Genomic DNA, 15,130 nt, shown 5'->3' with positions numbered 1-15,130 from the left:
GGAGAAGAATCTCTGTAAGCAAAGCTGTAGGAAATAATAAGAAAAAATCAAGGAGAAAAACTTACCAAGAATGGATGAGATTAGAAGTCTAGGGGGAGGCACTAAAGAACAATGAACAGAACCAGAGAGATCCAGAGAGGTCCACGTAATCAGGCAAAGAGGGAGGAGAGAGGAAGCTTTATCTAAAATGGTCAAGTTCACAGTTCCAAAGACCACAGTAGTAGGGAGAAAAGAAAATGAGAACTCCCTAATAAGTGGTCTTTAAAGACCTATGTGCAACATTGAAACTACATTCAACTATAACATATACTCAAAAATTTAAGATGCTTAATCTCACATTGTGTTCTTATTTCGTTAAGTTAAATAAAATAATTACAGCTTCTAATAAGTACTACAGCCACAGATGTTTACAATAACTTCTTGTAAAAACAATTGGAAGGAATATGTTTAAATAGAAACGTATCTCTGAGACAGACTCATACAAAACAGTGTGCTTGTGACTATGCATATGTAACTGGAGGGCAAACAAGAATGGGAACAACTCAAAAGAACCAGTTGATTTTTTTCACTAAAAAACTAAAAGAACTCTTAGAGCAAGCCAAATTAAAGCAGGAAAAAAAAAAGAAAAATTACGGGAAAAATTGAAAGCAAGAAAAGTTTGAAAACTAAGAAAGAACTGAATTAAGCATAAAGACTACTTTTTTTAATTTCATTTTTTATTAGGTATTTATTTCATTTACATTTCCAATGCTATCCCAAAAGTCCCCCACACGCTCCCCCACCCACTCCCCCACCCACCCACTCCCACTTCTTGGCCCTGGCGTTCCCCTGTACTGAGGCAGATAAAGTTTGCAGGACCAATGGGCCTCTGTTTCCACTGATGGCTAACTAGGCCATCTTCTGATACATATGCAGCTAGAGACACGAGCACCCGAAGGTACTGGTTAGTTCATATTGTTGTTCCACCTATAGGGTTGCAGATCCCTTTAGCTCCTTGGTTACTTTCTCTAGCTCCTCCATTGGGGGCCCTGTGATCCATCCAATAGCTGACTGTAAGCATCCACTTCTGTGTTTGCTAGACTACTTTTTTAAAAATGTAGAATCTTCTAAGAATGTGGTGGAATGGTATATTTCAATTGTACATCTAATTAAAATAAATCAACTACAATAAATGCAAACATGAAAATTTCCTGTATAGGTGGAACAACAATATGAACTACCCAGTACCCCCCAGAGCTTGTGTCTCTAGCTGCATATGTATCAGAAGATGGCCTAGTTGGCCATCAGTGGAAAGAGAGGCCCATTGGTCTTGCAAACTTTATCTGCCTCAGTACAGGGGAATGCCAGGGCCAAGAAGTGGGAGTGGGTGGGTGGGGGAGTGGGTGGGGGAGCGTGTGGGGGACTTTTGGGATAGCATTGGAAATGTAAATGAAATAAATGCCCAATTAAAAATAAAAAATAAAAAAAGAAAATTTCCTGTATTAAAAACTAAAAGCTACTTTTATTTTCATGCTTTTAAATTAGCTAGAAGTTGCTTATACAGTCGTACCTATGCGATACACCATTAAAGATAAAGCAATGTATAAAATAATTAAAGAAAAAATATCATGAACAGAATCAAAATCGACAAATGAGAATAAAGGCAGATGCCATGCAATAGTAAAAGGGAAAAGATCAAATTATAATCACAAAATATATAATCCAAGTTAAACTGTTGGGATTATAAGTAAAAATACATAGGGATAAGAATTTAACACAGCGCTGTTTAAAAGTGACAGGGCAATAGAATTAAAGGTAGAAGACTCCAGAGCACATACACAGTAGGAAGGGTTATGGCTTGTGTTTGTTTATTCAGCTCAAGGATAATTTTATTAGAGTTTAAGAGGAAACTTTCAGGGCAGTCAAGTTGTAAAGCTCTGTAGCTGTCAAACGGAGGCAAATGGAGAAGAAAAAGAACCTAAATGACATGCTGCCTGCATTAAGACTACATGCAGGTCTGCCACAGGGCCAGAGGGTTGTGGGGCAGGGAGGAATTTGGAGAAAGTGTAAGGATGCTCACAGTCCCTGTCAAATCATAGCTAGGTTCTTGCTAGCATCCAAAAGAAAAAGATACAAGAAGAAATGAAAGGATCAGCTACTTCTGAGTCAACACTCAAAGGGTAGGTAAATGCAGCCCAGTCTCATGGAGGTACTGTCTGGGCTACCAAGAAGTTTGTTCTTGCCCCAAGGGACATGCAGGATACCTACAAAGCAATTTGTGCACCTAAGACTTGAGGAATGTTGCAGAAGAAGGGGCAGAAGAACTGTAGCAGGCAGAGGATCACATAATTGGCTGGGAGATTATGTCTCCTGGTAACATCAGTAACTACATGGGTAGAGTGTCACTAACATGACTGTCTAAGAAGTATCTGGACAGGGAAGACACCAGTGGGAATGCCAGAGTGGTTAGAGAAAGCCCAAGGCCTAAACTCTACATAAAGAACTACAGCAAACCGAGGAATGCTCAGAGAAGTAGCTCTCTCTATTTCTAATAATTGGTTATTCAGTGCCAAATCGTCTGGTTTGAAAACATACATACAAATGAACAGACTAAGTAGGTTATATTTAGGAATATATATGTATATATACATTTATGCATGTAACAGCAATTATGGATACAGGGACCATGAAAGAGAGCAAAGAAGTGTATATGAAAGAATTTGGAAGAAAAAACAGGAAGGAGCATATTATGTAATTATATTATAATCTCAAAACTAAAGAAAAGGAAAAGAAAAACAAAGATGTTTGTTCTTAAAAGATGAACAAAATCCATGGTCCTGGTCCAGATCCTGCATGCTCCAATGTGCAGCTTGGTCTTCATGTGAGTCCCGTAACAACTGGAGCCAGGGCTGTCTCAGTCTCTATTCCCTGAAGTTGGATCTTCTTCCTCTGACCTGGACTGCCTGGTCTGGCCTCAGTGGGAGATGATGTGCCTAGCCCTGCTGGGAATAGATTCCCCAGGGTGGGGTGGTATGAAAGGGGGCTCCCCTAACGAGAGGGATTTGTAAAGGGGGTATTGGGAAGAGAGGAGGAATGGGAACTATGATCAGGGTGCAAAGTGAATAAAAAATAAAAATATGAAAAAAAAACCGATAGTCTTAACAATAGAACCCAAAGCTTAAAAGAGAGATCAGTTGGAAATTATATTAAGCAGTTATAATCAAGAAGAGAAATTACACTCTGTCAAACCTTGAAAACAGAATTTAGACATAGCAGCAAGTTACGCTCTCCATGACAGAAACAAGTGCAATCAAGGAAAGAGAGTTGGAAAGAAAAGGCTAAAGCTTCCCTTATGACCCCACTTACTAAAGCACCTGGAAACTGTGAGACGTGATTTGACATAAGAACTAAGCAAAGCAGCACCATAAGACAATGCAGCACTGACTAGAATATGAACAACCTAGAAGACATTTCTTCCTATATAAAATACTTAAGAAAGATGTGGAGTTCACGGCCTGGACAGGAGCAGCTTACTTTGCTCTGTAACAAGGAAGTGTGCAGGACAAGCCAGCTCTCACTCGGTGAGTGTGAAAGACAGAATGGAGAGGCTGGGCGGACAGGATTGAGGGCCGTTAGCAGACTGGCAAGATTTACATTTACATGATTGGTAGGGATATGAATGTTTGCTATATTATTATCCATACCTTTATATTAATTTTACTGGCTTTACAATGTTAATATATCCTTGGAATCTATGTGTTCCTTTAATCGAATATAAACACTACAGGCAAGAGTGTTTGAGTTCTACAAACTTAAACAGTTCATATCATATCAGCTTTGGTATACAGATTTTTTTTTTTTTTTTGCAGAGCACATTCAGTATGTTGATACTAAACATCTTGTTTGTTTTAAACACATGGATTCCTTGAGGAATAGATCTACTTAATAGGACTAAGTAACTCCATTTCTTTTTAGCCACAATCATCTCAGGGTCTCTGAATTTCTCTTTATTTGGCAGCTGCTAGCTGTTACAACAGCCTAGAGTATCCTTTTTGTCTCAAGGGAAGAAACTAGTCCCTGTAATGAGATGTTCGAACACTATATTAACAGAAGCATTAAATACAGATTCAAGTAATAATAGAAGGCAGTAAATGATCTAACATTAGGACGTAAATGTTAAAAGTCTGCACTGCCCCACTTTAAAGTCCTAGGTGAAAATTTAAGAATATTAGAAAATATCAAGCATATTAACAAGAATGTTTCCCACTTACTTTGTTGATGCCCCTTGTTTATGTAGCATATGGGGCAAAGCAGAATCACTATTCTTGAAGAGCCGCTGATTTAATGGTGAGTGCCACTGTTATGAATTTCATTACCAGTGTACTTTAAGCAATTTCCAGGAGTGCCTTAAAATATTTGATGAATAATACGATGCAACCTAATATGGCTATAAAGTAGCTTCTTAATTAGCTTGGTTACACAATTCTGATTTTAGAAACTTAGTCATCATATTACTACCCAAAGAAAGCTGAGTTTTGTCTCTCTGTAATCCATTTCTTCAAAGACCTCTGATCTGTGATCTCTAATGAACTCAGAAGGCAAAGTTACAAAACTCTGCCACTCTCAATAGCAGTTGTCAAAGCACAAGAGATTGGGAAGTTTGTGTGTAACATTTGGTTGACCAGGATATCGACTTTTGAGCAAGGATGTAAATTCTGTAACAGAATATGCTCCGTTCTCCAGCAATTTTTATTCTGGTCCCAAGTTTCTCCACTCTCTAATTTTAAGTGTTTGTTATCCTTTTTTTAGTGTATGTGTGTGTGTGTGTGTGTGTGTGTATGTGTGTGTGTATGTGTGTGTGTGTGTGTATGTGTGTGTGTGTGTGTATGTGTGTGTGTGTGTGTGTGTGTGTATGTGTGTGTGTGTGTGTGTATGTGTGTGTGTGTGTATGTGTGTGTGTGTGTATGTGTGTGTGTGTGTATGTGTGTGTGCGTGTTTAAATCTTACAGTGTGAAGATTAAAATAGTCATTAACATTACTACAAACTTGTTTGTCAGGTTTTTCCACAGCCTTTTATATAAATGGATTTTATTAATCTCCACATCAAGTCCCCAAAGAGGGTGCTTTTGCTATCTCCATTTCATAGATAAAATAGAGTTGTAATGAGATTAAGGAATTTGCTCATGTCATGAAGCCAATGAGATGTAGAGCCAGAATGTGAACAGAGTATGATTGTCTCCGGAACAACAGATATCAATCACTTCACCCAAGGCTGGGATCAGATACGCCTTTGAGTTACTGCAGGGTATCTAAAATAGTTTTGTACAGTCTTGCCTTTTGCATGTGATGAAATTAGACTCACAGTGAACAGTTGGCAACCCCACATCACAGGACAGAGCTGAGATTCAGCTGGGGTGTGTTTAAAGTGAGCCTAGAGATCATTTGGCTCTATTAGCAGCTGCCAAGAAAGCATGGCCATCTTAGGTGCACCTTCCAAGTCTCCTGTCTCACTGGAGGCATGCCAAGGCCCTGGCTCATCACAAATAATGTCACAACCTGCAAAGACAACATTCAGGGAAAGCATTTTTTTAAACAGGTACTTAGAAACAACAACAAAAATATTTATGGGTTCCCAATGTGAAGCATATATATATTAGTTTAAGTACCAACGTATTTACCTTAGTAAACATTCATCATTTTTATATGACAGGATTTTAAAAATCCTTTCTTATATCTCATGAAAGATTGTCATCTAAGTTACCCTATAGTATAAAAACTCAGCAGAACCTCCTACTGCTTGCTGTATAGCTATAACCCAGTACCATTGGTCAATCTTATCTGTCCTTCCCTAAACTCTAAGCCAAGAATTAGAAAGAATATTTCCCTTGCATAGATCTAAACTAAGAAACACATCTAAACTGCTTAATGACAGATAATATATTCTAAAGAAAGAATAAAAAGCAGTAATAAATGAGGTCCAGCATTAGAACATCCGTTGAAAACAATGATGTCTGTCTAGTCATCAAAGACACAGTTGCTTCTCCAGGGTGTTTTCAATACACAAAGACATGTCAGTCTTGTTAAATAATTGTAATTACATTTCATTTTAATATTTTAATTTGCATAATTGACTCTTGCCTTCATGTTTAATTTTCTAATGAGCTTATGAGGTAGACAAGCAAAGATGTTTGTAGAAATTAAGCAACCTGCTTGAGATTAAATAGCTGATCTGGCTCCAGAGTCCATATCCTGTCCTGTGTTGTCCATCATCATTCTTCGGCGTGCTCTGTGTTGTGGGATTGCAGGTTTTTTTCATTGCTAATTCTTACCCTGGTGCTGGCATCACAAAATAGATATGTCTAGCTACATACCACACAGTTATTTGCCCAACCTCATGCAGCAAACAAAATATAAACTGAGGTTTAGTTTAATTGGGAAACAATGCTCTTTGCATTTTGCAGCACACCTCATCATCTGATAAATACAAAGCCTGATAAAATTGTGATAACTGTTCACAACTTGGCTAAAGTTGTATCATCAACTTCAAAAAGATGGCACTTTAATTGCTCTTTCTCTATAAAACAACAGGATGCTAAACAGCTTGTTTTTTGTTTAAGAGGTTGTGGTATTGGATATTTCTTGGGAGAAATGATCTTTGAAAAACTAGAATCCTTGTGTTGAGAAGTGCCAAGAATATGATGAAGTCACGATCCTGTGTACATACAGTAAGAGCAGTCATGTGCTATTATTTTTCACAGTAGTATAAATCTTACACACTACTTCTGTGAGCCTGAATGTGAGTTAACCTTTCACATGATTCATTGATATCTGGTACGAAAATGAAAACTTAGTATCAAATAAACATCAGACCTCAACACTACTAGAGGTTTGCTGTAATTCCCTGATTTGATTTTAACAATGTTAAGCAGTAACTGAAAGTAATGGAATGCACATGTATCCAAGGTAGCCAGACGTCACTGTTGAAGTATAAAGTCCTAGTCTAATTGAAATCTCACTGTACCATGCTTTAAAAGTAAAGAAAAACTTTAGGTCAGTATAATTTCATCAAAATATTAATCATGGAGGATGTTATCTTCAAAATCTCTATACATCTGTTCAGTTTTGCTGTAAAGCTAAACTATGGCAAATGAATTAAGCCTATTGAAAATAAAGGAGGGATTACAGTATAGAGAACTGGCTTGCCATTTATAAAATAGGCATGTATCGTGAAAATATTATCATCTACAAGTCATTGAGGTGTGGGGAAGTGGAAATATCTGCCATTTTCCTACAAAGGACAACATAACAATGGAATGTACCTGCTTCTAAGGCACGGGAGTTGCCTGGGTGAGTTGTTGGCTGCAACTGTTTGTACAGGGAGACTTCTGGAGATGAAGATTGTCCTCCCTAAACTGAGATTTAAGCAAGTGCTTCCCAATCTTTGAGTCTCAACTGGAGTTAAAGAGTGAGGATGCAGCTCAGCAGGATAGTGCTTGGCTAAAACATGCCAGTATCAATGCATGGCCTGGCAAACATGCATACACACATAGGAAGTTATTAAGAAGCAGCTTACAAAACATTAAGGAGAATGGAAGAAGGACACAGAGGGTGTTTGTTTGCTGTTTGTTTATATATTGTTGGTTTTTTTAGGTCTGCATTTTTTTAATTGGGTATTTATTTCATTTACATTTCCAATGCTATCCCAAAAGTCCCCCATACCCACCCACCCCCACTCCCATACCCACCCACTCCCACTTCTTGACCCTGGCATTCCCCTGTACTGAGGCATATAAAGTTTGCACGACCAAGGGGCCTCTCTTTCCACTGGTGGCCAACTAGGCCATCTTCTGATTCATATGCAGCTAGAGACATGAGCTCCAGGGGGGGGGGAGGGGTATTGGTTAGTTCATATTGTTGTTCCACCTATAGGATTGCAGATCCGTTCAGCTCCTTGGGTACTTTCTCTAGCTCCTCCATTGGGGGCCCTGTGATACATCCAATAGCTGACTGTGAGCATCCACTTCTGTGTTTGCCAGGTCCCGGCATAGTCTCACAAGAGACAGCCATATCTGGGTCCTTTCAGCAAAATCTTGCTAGTGTATGCAATGGTGTCAGCATTTGGAAGCTGATTATGGGATAGATTCCCGGGCATCATCCTGAGTGAGGTAACCCAATCACAAAAGAACTCGAACAATATGTACTCACTGATAAGTGGATATTAGCCCAGAAATTTAGAATACCCAAGATATAAGATACAATTTGCTAAACGCATGAAACTCAAGAAGAATGAAGACCAAAGTGTGGACACTTTGCCCCTTCTTAGAATTGGGAACAAAACAACCATGGAAGGAGTTACAGAGACAAAGTTTGGAGCTGAGACGAAGGGATGGACCATCTATTTATTGTTGTTCTTAAGGACCTGTCCTGGAATATTCATATTCTCCATTGTGCTTTGAGCTTGAACTGTTCCCTAAAGCTCAGGTTTTGATCATTTTGTCCTTGCCTAATGGCATTGTTTGGGGTAGGTTCTAGAGCCTTTGGGTCTTGGAGCCTCACTGACAGATGCAGATTACTATGTTCAGGGTTTTGAAGTTTGTAATCTCCTCTAGTTCCCAACTAGCTCTCTGCTTCTTAATGAGCTATGACATGATGATCTATATCTACAAACTCCCAGAACAAAGCTGCTTCACTACACCTTCCCTACCATAATGGACCCAACTTGTGAGCTAGAATAGATATTTCTTCTCTAAGTCCTTTCTGTCGGGCAGTTTGTCACAACAAAGAGAAAGGTGGCTAATACACCTTGGAAATGAAAGTCTTTATCTTAAAGAAAATTCCTAGTGAGAGCATGAAACAAATCTATCATTATCCTTCTGTAAGCAAGCTCTTTCTTCTGGTTGTATTAATTGAATAAAAAAAAAATACATACCATTAGAGCAATACCATTGTTGGGAGTTGAGGTTGTAGCTCATTGGTAGAGCACTTGACTAGCATGAGAAAGGGAGTAAGTTCAGAATTCAAACTGACAAGTGACAGAAGAAAGAAAGGGAAGGAGGGAAGAATGATGAGGGGGGATCAAGGTAGGGAAGAAAAATAGAGAGAGGGAAGGGAGGCAAGAAAATGGAGGATATGAAGGAGCAAAATAGGGGGAGGGGAGAGAAAAGAACACTTGAACTTTTATTTGGAGTTGAGGGCTCTGAGTTGAATGGAATAACACATGTAAGAGTGCTATGCACAGCTAGCGAGGGTAATAATTCCAGGAAGATCACAGCTGTCATTCTGTGGTTCTCTTTGTGCTTTGCTCTCCTGAAGTGGCATTTTCCTAATGCTTTACTCTTCCTTATAATTTGTTCTGTTGGTTCTGGCCTAAGCCTCAACTTCTACTTCAGCAAAAGTTGAGTGAACTTTTTCTGCTCTCTTGGTCAAACTCAAGTTCAAATACACTTTTATAATCTTAACAAAATAAGTAGGTGGTTAGCAAAAGATGATTTTTGAGGCTTATTGGTTCTCCCTAACAGCACAAGAAAGAGGAGCTGCTGCCAATCATTCAGTTGCCAGTGCTCACACATAAATTCCATCAATATTTTGATTATTTCTCACCTCTTTCGGTCACGCAAACTTTTAAAAAAACTCACGATTTCCTGAAATAACCAATGTGACTAGAGCCTACCACATATACTTGATGGATTTAGGTAACCCTGCAAATGCCACACTATTTAGTTTTGAACAGCAGCTTCTCTTTATTGGTCCAAGATGTCAAAAATAATGAAAATGTGCTAAGTGTCACCATAGAAGAGTGACATTCAGGCTTTAGTTAAACAAGACCTACTGAGCTTTCTCATCTCACCTAGTCTCTACAACTTTGTTTTTATTTAAGTTTCTGGTCCTTTCTTCTTATTTCATATGTATGAGTGTTTTGCCAGCATGGATGTGTGTGCATGATGTGTTTGCATGGTGACAGAAGAGGGTACCTGGTCCCCTTGTGTGGAAGTTACTGAAGATGGTTGTGTGCTGCCATGTTAGTGCTGAGAACAAAACCCTCTCTGGTCCATTGAAAGAGCAGCAAGCACTCTTAACTGCTGTGGCATCTATCTAGATACCACCTAAGGTCCTATTCTTGCAAGTAAACATGGTTGTACATGTAAACTGAAGTCCTTAAATTACCCTTGAATGTCCCATTATTTAATTTATGACTGTTTTCCATTGGTTTGAGCATCTTTATTTCTAGGTAATTTTCATGAAGTTGAAAGGCCCAACAATTTGTTCAGGCAATTCCTGTGATAGTAAGAAAATAGTAGACAGATATTCACCCTGAGAGTGAATCTCAGAAAGGATTGGAAAATCATTCACTGAACTGTGCCTTGGCTGAGGCCATTTCTCCTTAATCATAACTGATAGAAATTGAACCAATGAGACAATATTTGCTGGAAAGAGTCAACTTTTTAATAATAGCATTTGCTCAACATGAGCTAATAACAAGATGTATTCTGAGTACCCAGGTACAGAAAATACAATAGAAAAAAAAAAAAAACAAAAAAACGAAAGGAGCTATCTAAGGTCATTTGGGACTGAGATATCTCCAAGTCTGAGATGTGTAGATTCTCTACTCCACCATGGGCCAGACACCAGATGCAAAGCACTCATGCAGACCCTCATTCTAGAAGTCATGTAAGAAGTTGCTATGAATCTGAACGCCCTGTGATCCGCTATGATTCTCGGTGTTGTATTCTCACACTGGGTTCTGACCTGACCTGTACTGTAAGGATTAGGTGCTGGGTATAATGCATTCATGCTTGTGATGCACTTAAGAAATGGTGAATGGATAGTGAATGGAAAAGTGGGACTCTGGTGTCTCAGGAACTGGAAGGGGAGTCCAGGGTTCCAAGACTGTCATATCTCCAAGCTCATGGAGGATGAGTCATTTCATCTATGTGTGTCCCAGCCTTTTTATAGGCAAATCAAGTAAAGCTTGTAGGTCTATCAACGTCTTTGGATGCTAACTCCTTCGTCTTGACAGAAGGAGACCCTAAACACCCATGAAATACCCAGCACTGGAGTAGTAACTGATGCTAAGAACAAAGTTGCAGACCACACATGATGGGAATCACTGGCTTTCTGATAGAAAAGACAACTACGAAGGAAACAATAAGAAGCTGGTTGCTTGCAGCATAAACTAGGCTCTAGGACTAAAGAGAAATTACAGTATGTACATAACATGTTTTGTGCCATCCACAATAACGAAAAGCTAGATGCTGAAATTTTTGCTCAACACACTGAGTCATCAAAGTAATGCATCAATTTGTGTTGTACAGACAGAGCCCAGTTAGTCGTTGTAACTTGTTACAGAAAGAGATCATTGCCTAGTGACACTAATCCACTTTGAACATGATACAGCATGAAGATGCTCACACCCAGCAACTTCCCTCAGTTCCAGTCAAATGCAGCCTCGTGGCCAACAACAGCCAGTCAGCAAATGTGCCGCCTATACAAGGGACTCTTCTGCCTGAGACTCATAGTAGCTTTGGTTTACGTGGAAACTTGAGTAAGCAAACTTCAGTTTTATGATTGTCCTGCCTCTGATCCTCTGCTCCAGTACTATCTTCCAAGTCAGGGAATGGCCTCTGTGCTTCCTTGCAGATGAATTAAGAAGTTTTACACAAATCTGTAGGTTTCAGCTTGGGATGATACTTTCTATGTACTAGACAGCACTTGGGCAGTGAATGGGCTCATTGTTTTTTTTGGAGGAGTACAACTCTGAGATGTGTGGGTGTCTGGCTGAAATACTGGAGTGCCTCAGAGTCATCCTGATAGGGTGCTGTTTCTCAGGAAATAGCGTGAGTTAATAACCCCATTCAGCCATGCTGTTCAAAAAGTGAAAGAAAGCAGGCGCTTCACATGTACAAAAGGTCACTTGTCAAAAGTCCTCATGAAACTCAAATTAATTTAGATTAGATTTTTGTTTTTTAATTTGGGCACCAGTATTCTAAGTTATCTGGTAAAGTATTAGAAGTCTTTCTTGCTTAGTCCTATGTTTTATCATCTCCTAGTCAAGCCAGTCTGGACGGTCTACATTGAAGTATACACATACTCTACACCATCGTGTTTCTAAAGTTATTTTAATTGACCAAGTTACTACTAAGAAGGCCACTGTAACAAGAAATACAAAATGAGCTCAGTAATGAGAGGGGGCCTATTCCGCTTAAATTTTTAGTCCACTTGCTAAAGCTGACAGTCCTACAAACAGAGCGTGGAAGGGACCAGGACTTACCAGACACCCCAATTGGAAGGACAGTTCTGCCATGCCATTGCCAACTCTAAAGCGGGCTGCACAGACGCTTGGCAGCGAGTCTGAATAACAATAGTACAGCTGGGGCTGAATCAACTCCCCCACAGGACTCCGATTGCTCAAGCAGGAAAAAACAGAGACAAACCAATGTTGTCCCAAAGTTTTCTCTGGTTCTACTCAGAAAAATGCTCTGCAGACTCACCCCACTGCAGCACCCTGCCGGAAGCCTGGAAGCCTCACCCAGTTAACTTGAAAGCAGTCCCTCACAAAAGCTTGGGTTTCTCTATCCAAGTCAGGCATTTTAATGCATGTCAATACAGGTAACTCACAGGAGCGAGTGAGTAGCTGTTCTTGGTGAGGGTTTTCTACTCCTCTTCAACCTATACCTTCACTTTATTCTAAGTAGTTTCCTGACCTTGGAACTGTCTCAGCACTCTTCTCCTGGGAACTGCCAATGATCACTTCAGACAACTTCATTACCTGTTTTCTCAGCAGCTCCAGAGAGATTTTCCTTGCCCCTCCTTCACCGTGCTCCCTCTCTCCTAAGTGTCTGTGGCGCTGTGCTCTACTCACTGGGCCTCTTCCTCTTCTCCCGCATAACTGCCTCATTCTCTTCGTGGGTCTCATGTTTCTGTGCCTTTTCACTGGCATTTGCTTGCAATTTTCTGTTCTCATCTAAGGCCATCACAACCCTCCTCAGAGCTCTCCCTGCCAAGTGCCTGTGATGGTTTCAGCGAGCCCTTGCAGTTCAGCCCTTTCTCTGGGCTTAGTGCCTACACACACCACTGTCTCTGGTAATAACCACATGCATGCCTACTGGACATCTCCGACTGTATAAATCCTGGCAAACTCTTCTTCCAATCCCCACCCACAGCTGCCTGCCCCTTTTTATTGTCCTGTGTGTCCTTAATTGGGGTCATCTTTGGTTCGTTTTTTTTCCTCGTCTCTTCTTCTACTCAAACCAAGCATATGTTTACCAGTTTTATTTTCTTAATCTCTTCTCAATCTGTTTGTCTTTCCTCTGTCACTTCATGTCACTTAAACTGTAAATTTCCCAACTTAGTGATACATTTTCTGGCTGGATTTTATCGTGTTTTTAAATGGATAATCAAGCTTTCACAAGGTGCCTCTCTCTAAACTGCGATGTGATTAACCTTCAAATCCTAAGCACCCTGTCAGTTTAGGGTTCAATACTGTCTTCTCTTCAGGTTGGTCAGTGGGCTGCGATCATGGCCTCTAGTAAGACTTCATGGGATCTCTAAAAGTGTGACTCCTCTCAGTCTCAAAGATGTTTCCATGTGTCTTCAGTGTAGAGCGCTTTACTCTTATGGATCCTGTGAGACACAGATTCTTACTCCTCTACCAATCGTTGTATTTTATTCTAACAGCTTTTTATATTTTTTTCTGCCAATACACTGTAAACTCTATGAGGGACTAGTTAAACACAATTTCTTTGAGTAACTGGAGCAGAAAGTCTCAATAAATGTAACTGAAAAAAATATTAATGATTTTTGTATTTATTTTCATGTAAGGGTAAGCATAAATTATAAACAGTTTTAAATGTTTTTATATAGCTTTTTGTTAGGAAATAAAGTGTACTTTTGGTTTATTCATAGAAGAAAACACTAACTTTTGTGTGTTGGTTGCTGTTTAAGAGAGATAAGGTTGTATTTCCTATGACCCTCCAGTCTTCAGCATTGGAGTGTATCCTGCTGGTGTTTGCCAGCACAACCAGCAATACGGTCATATGGCTATCAGGCTTTTAATATAGCAGTTGTCTATTTTCTGTAAACTCGTTGTTGAGGGGAAAAATACACTAAATCTGAATGAGTATATTATAATTTAATTTAAAAATTGTATGTCCCCCACCCCAACCCTTTTTCAAGCTATTCATTTTGCTCTGTGATTTTCCTACTGGACAAGAGACAGGAGATAAAAGCTTTACAGTCAGAAACAGGGGCATCTGAAGCAAGGTCATGGTTGAGAGCTACAGTAGTGCACAATGCAGTAGCACCTAGAGAGGATGCGAGAAGAGGCAGAGCTAGCTACAAGCTCCAGGGGATGCTCTCTTCTCAACCAGGCACCCCTGTGGGGACAAGGAAGGGACGATTTCTGGAGAGCTCTTTTTGTGGGTTTGAACATCAGCAATCCTGCATTGACTGAAGAGCTACCTAAAGACTACTATCAGCAAAGATAGTAAATTATCCACAGGAGTGAATACTGAATAGCATTACAGGGCAAAAATGAATCTTAGTTAGTAAACTAAGTATCAGCATCACATTGCTAATCATCACAGCAAATGCATTTAAGGGTATGGAGAACGCAAATGCTCAGTCTTCCTCCTATAGTATTTAGAATCTTCCTGTAAACTGAATATAAGGGGTCCCAGATAACCTCAGCCAAAGCATCTGTGACTCTTCTCATTTCTTTGATAGAAATACCTGATAGATATGGCAGAAAGTTTATTCTGGCTCACAGTTTGAAGAAGGACAGTGCATTAGGCGGAGCTGGCTTGGTGGCTCAGAGGGCTGATGTGACTGGGCCCACTGTAGTGGAAGAGTACAGTAGCTTCATGTAGCATGGTGCCTGCCAGTAAGTGGACAGCTCGTGTAGAAGCAGGGTGGCATACGGCCCTCTAGGCCCAGGCCCAGTGACATGCTTATTCCAGGAAGTGTGTGTGTGTGTGTGTGTGTGTGTTCATATAGAGCATGTAAAGGTCAGGGGACAACAAGAGACAGGTGTCTCCTACTATCATGAATTCCAGGTACTGGACTCAGGCAGCCAATCTCCAACAAGTATTTCCAAACTCATGGTTGCACAAATATCTCTACTTAAACTCAGTCCATCACAAAATGAAACAAGAGA

At 39.9% G+C, this 15,130-nt stretch overlaps 1 long non-coding RNA gene across 2 annotated transcripts in view; it reads left to right on the top strand.

The window, feature by feature from the left end:
• The window catches only part of Gm553061, an 87,337-nt gene that overhangs the window by 58,427 nt on the left and 13,780 nt on the right, over positions 1-15,130 (top strand). The window lies entirely within an intron of this gene.

Source organism: Mus musculus, chromosome 3 (assembly GCF_000001635.26).
Source record: "Mus musculus strain C57BL/6J chromosome 3, GRCm38.p6 C57BL/6J".
In the NCBI taxonomy this organism is placed as follows: domain Eukaryota; kingdom Metazoa; phylum Chordata; class Mammalia; order Rodentia; family Muridae; genus Mus; species Mus musculus.
Note: the sequence above shows the minus strand (reverse complement) of the source record. Positions and strands in the feature narration are given on the sequence as shown.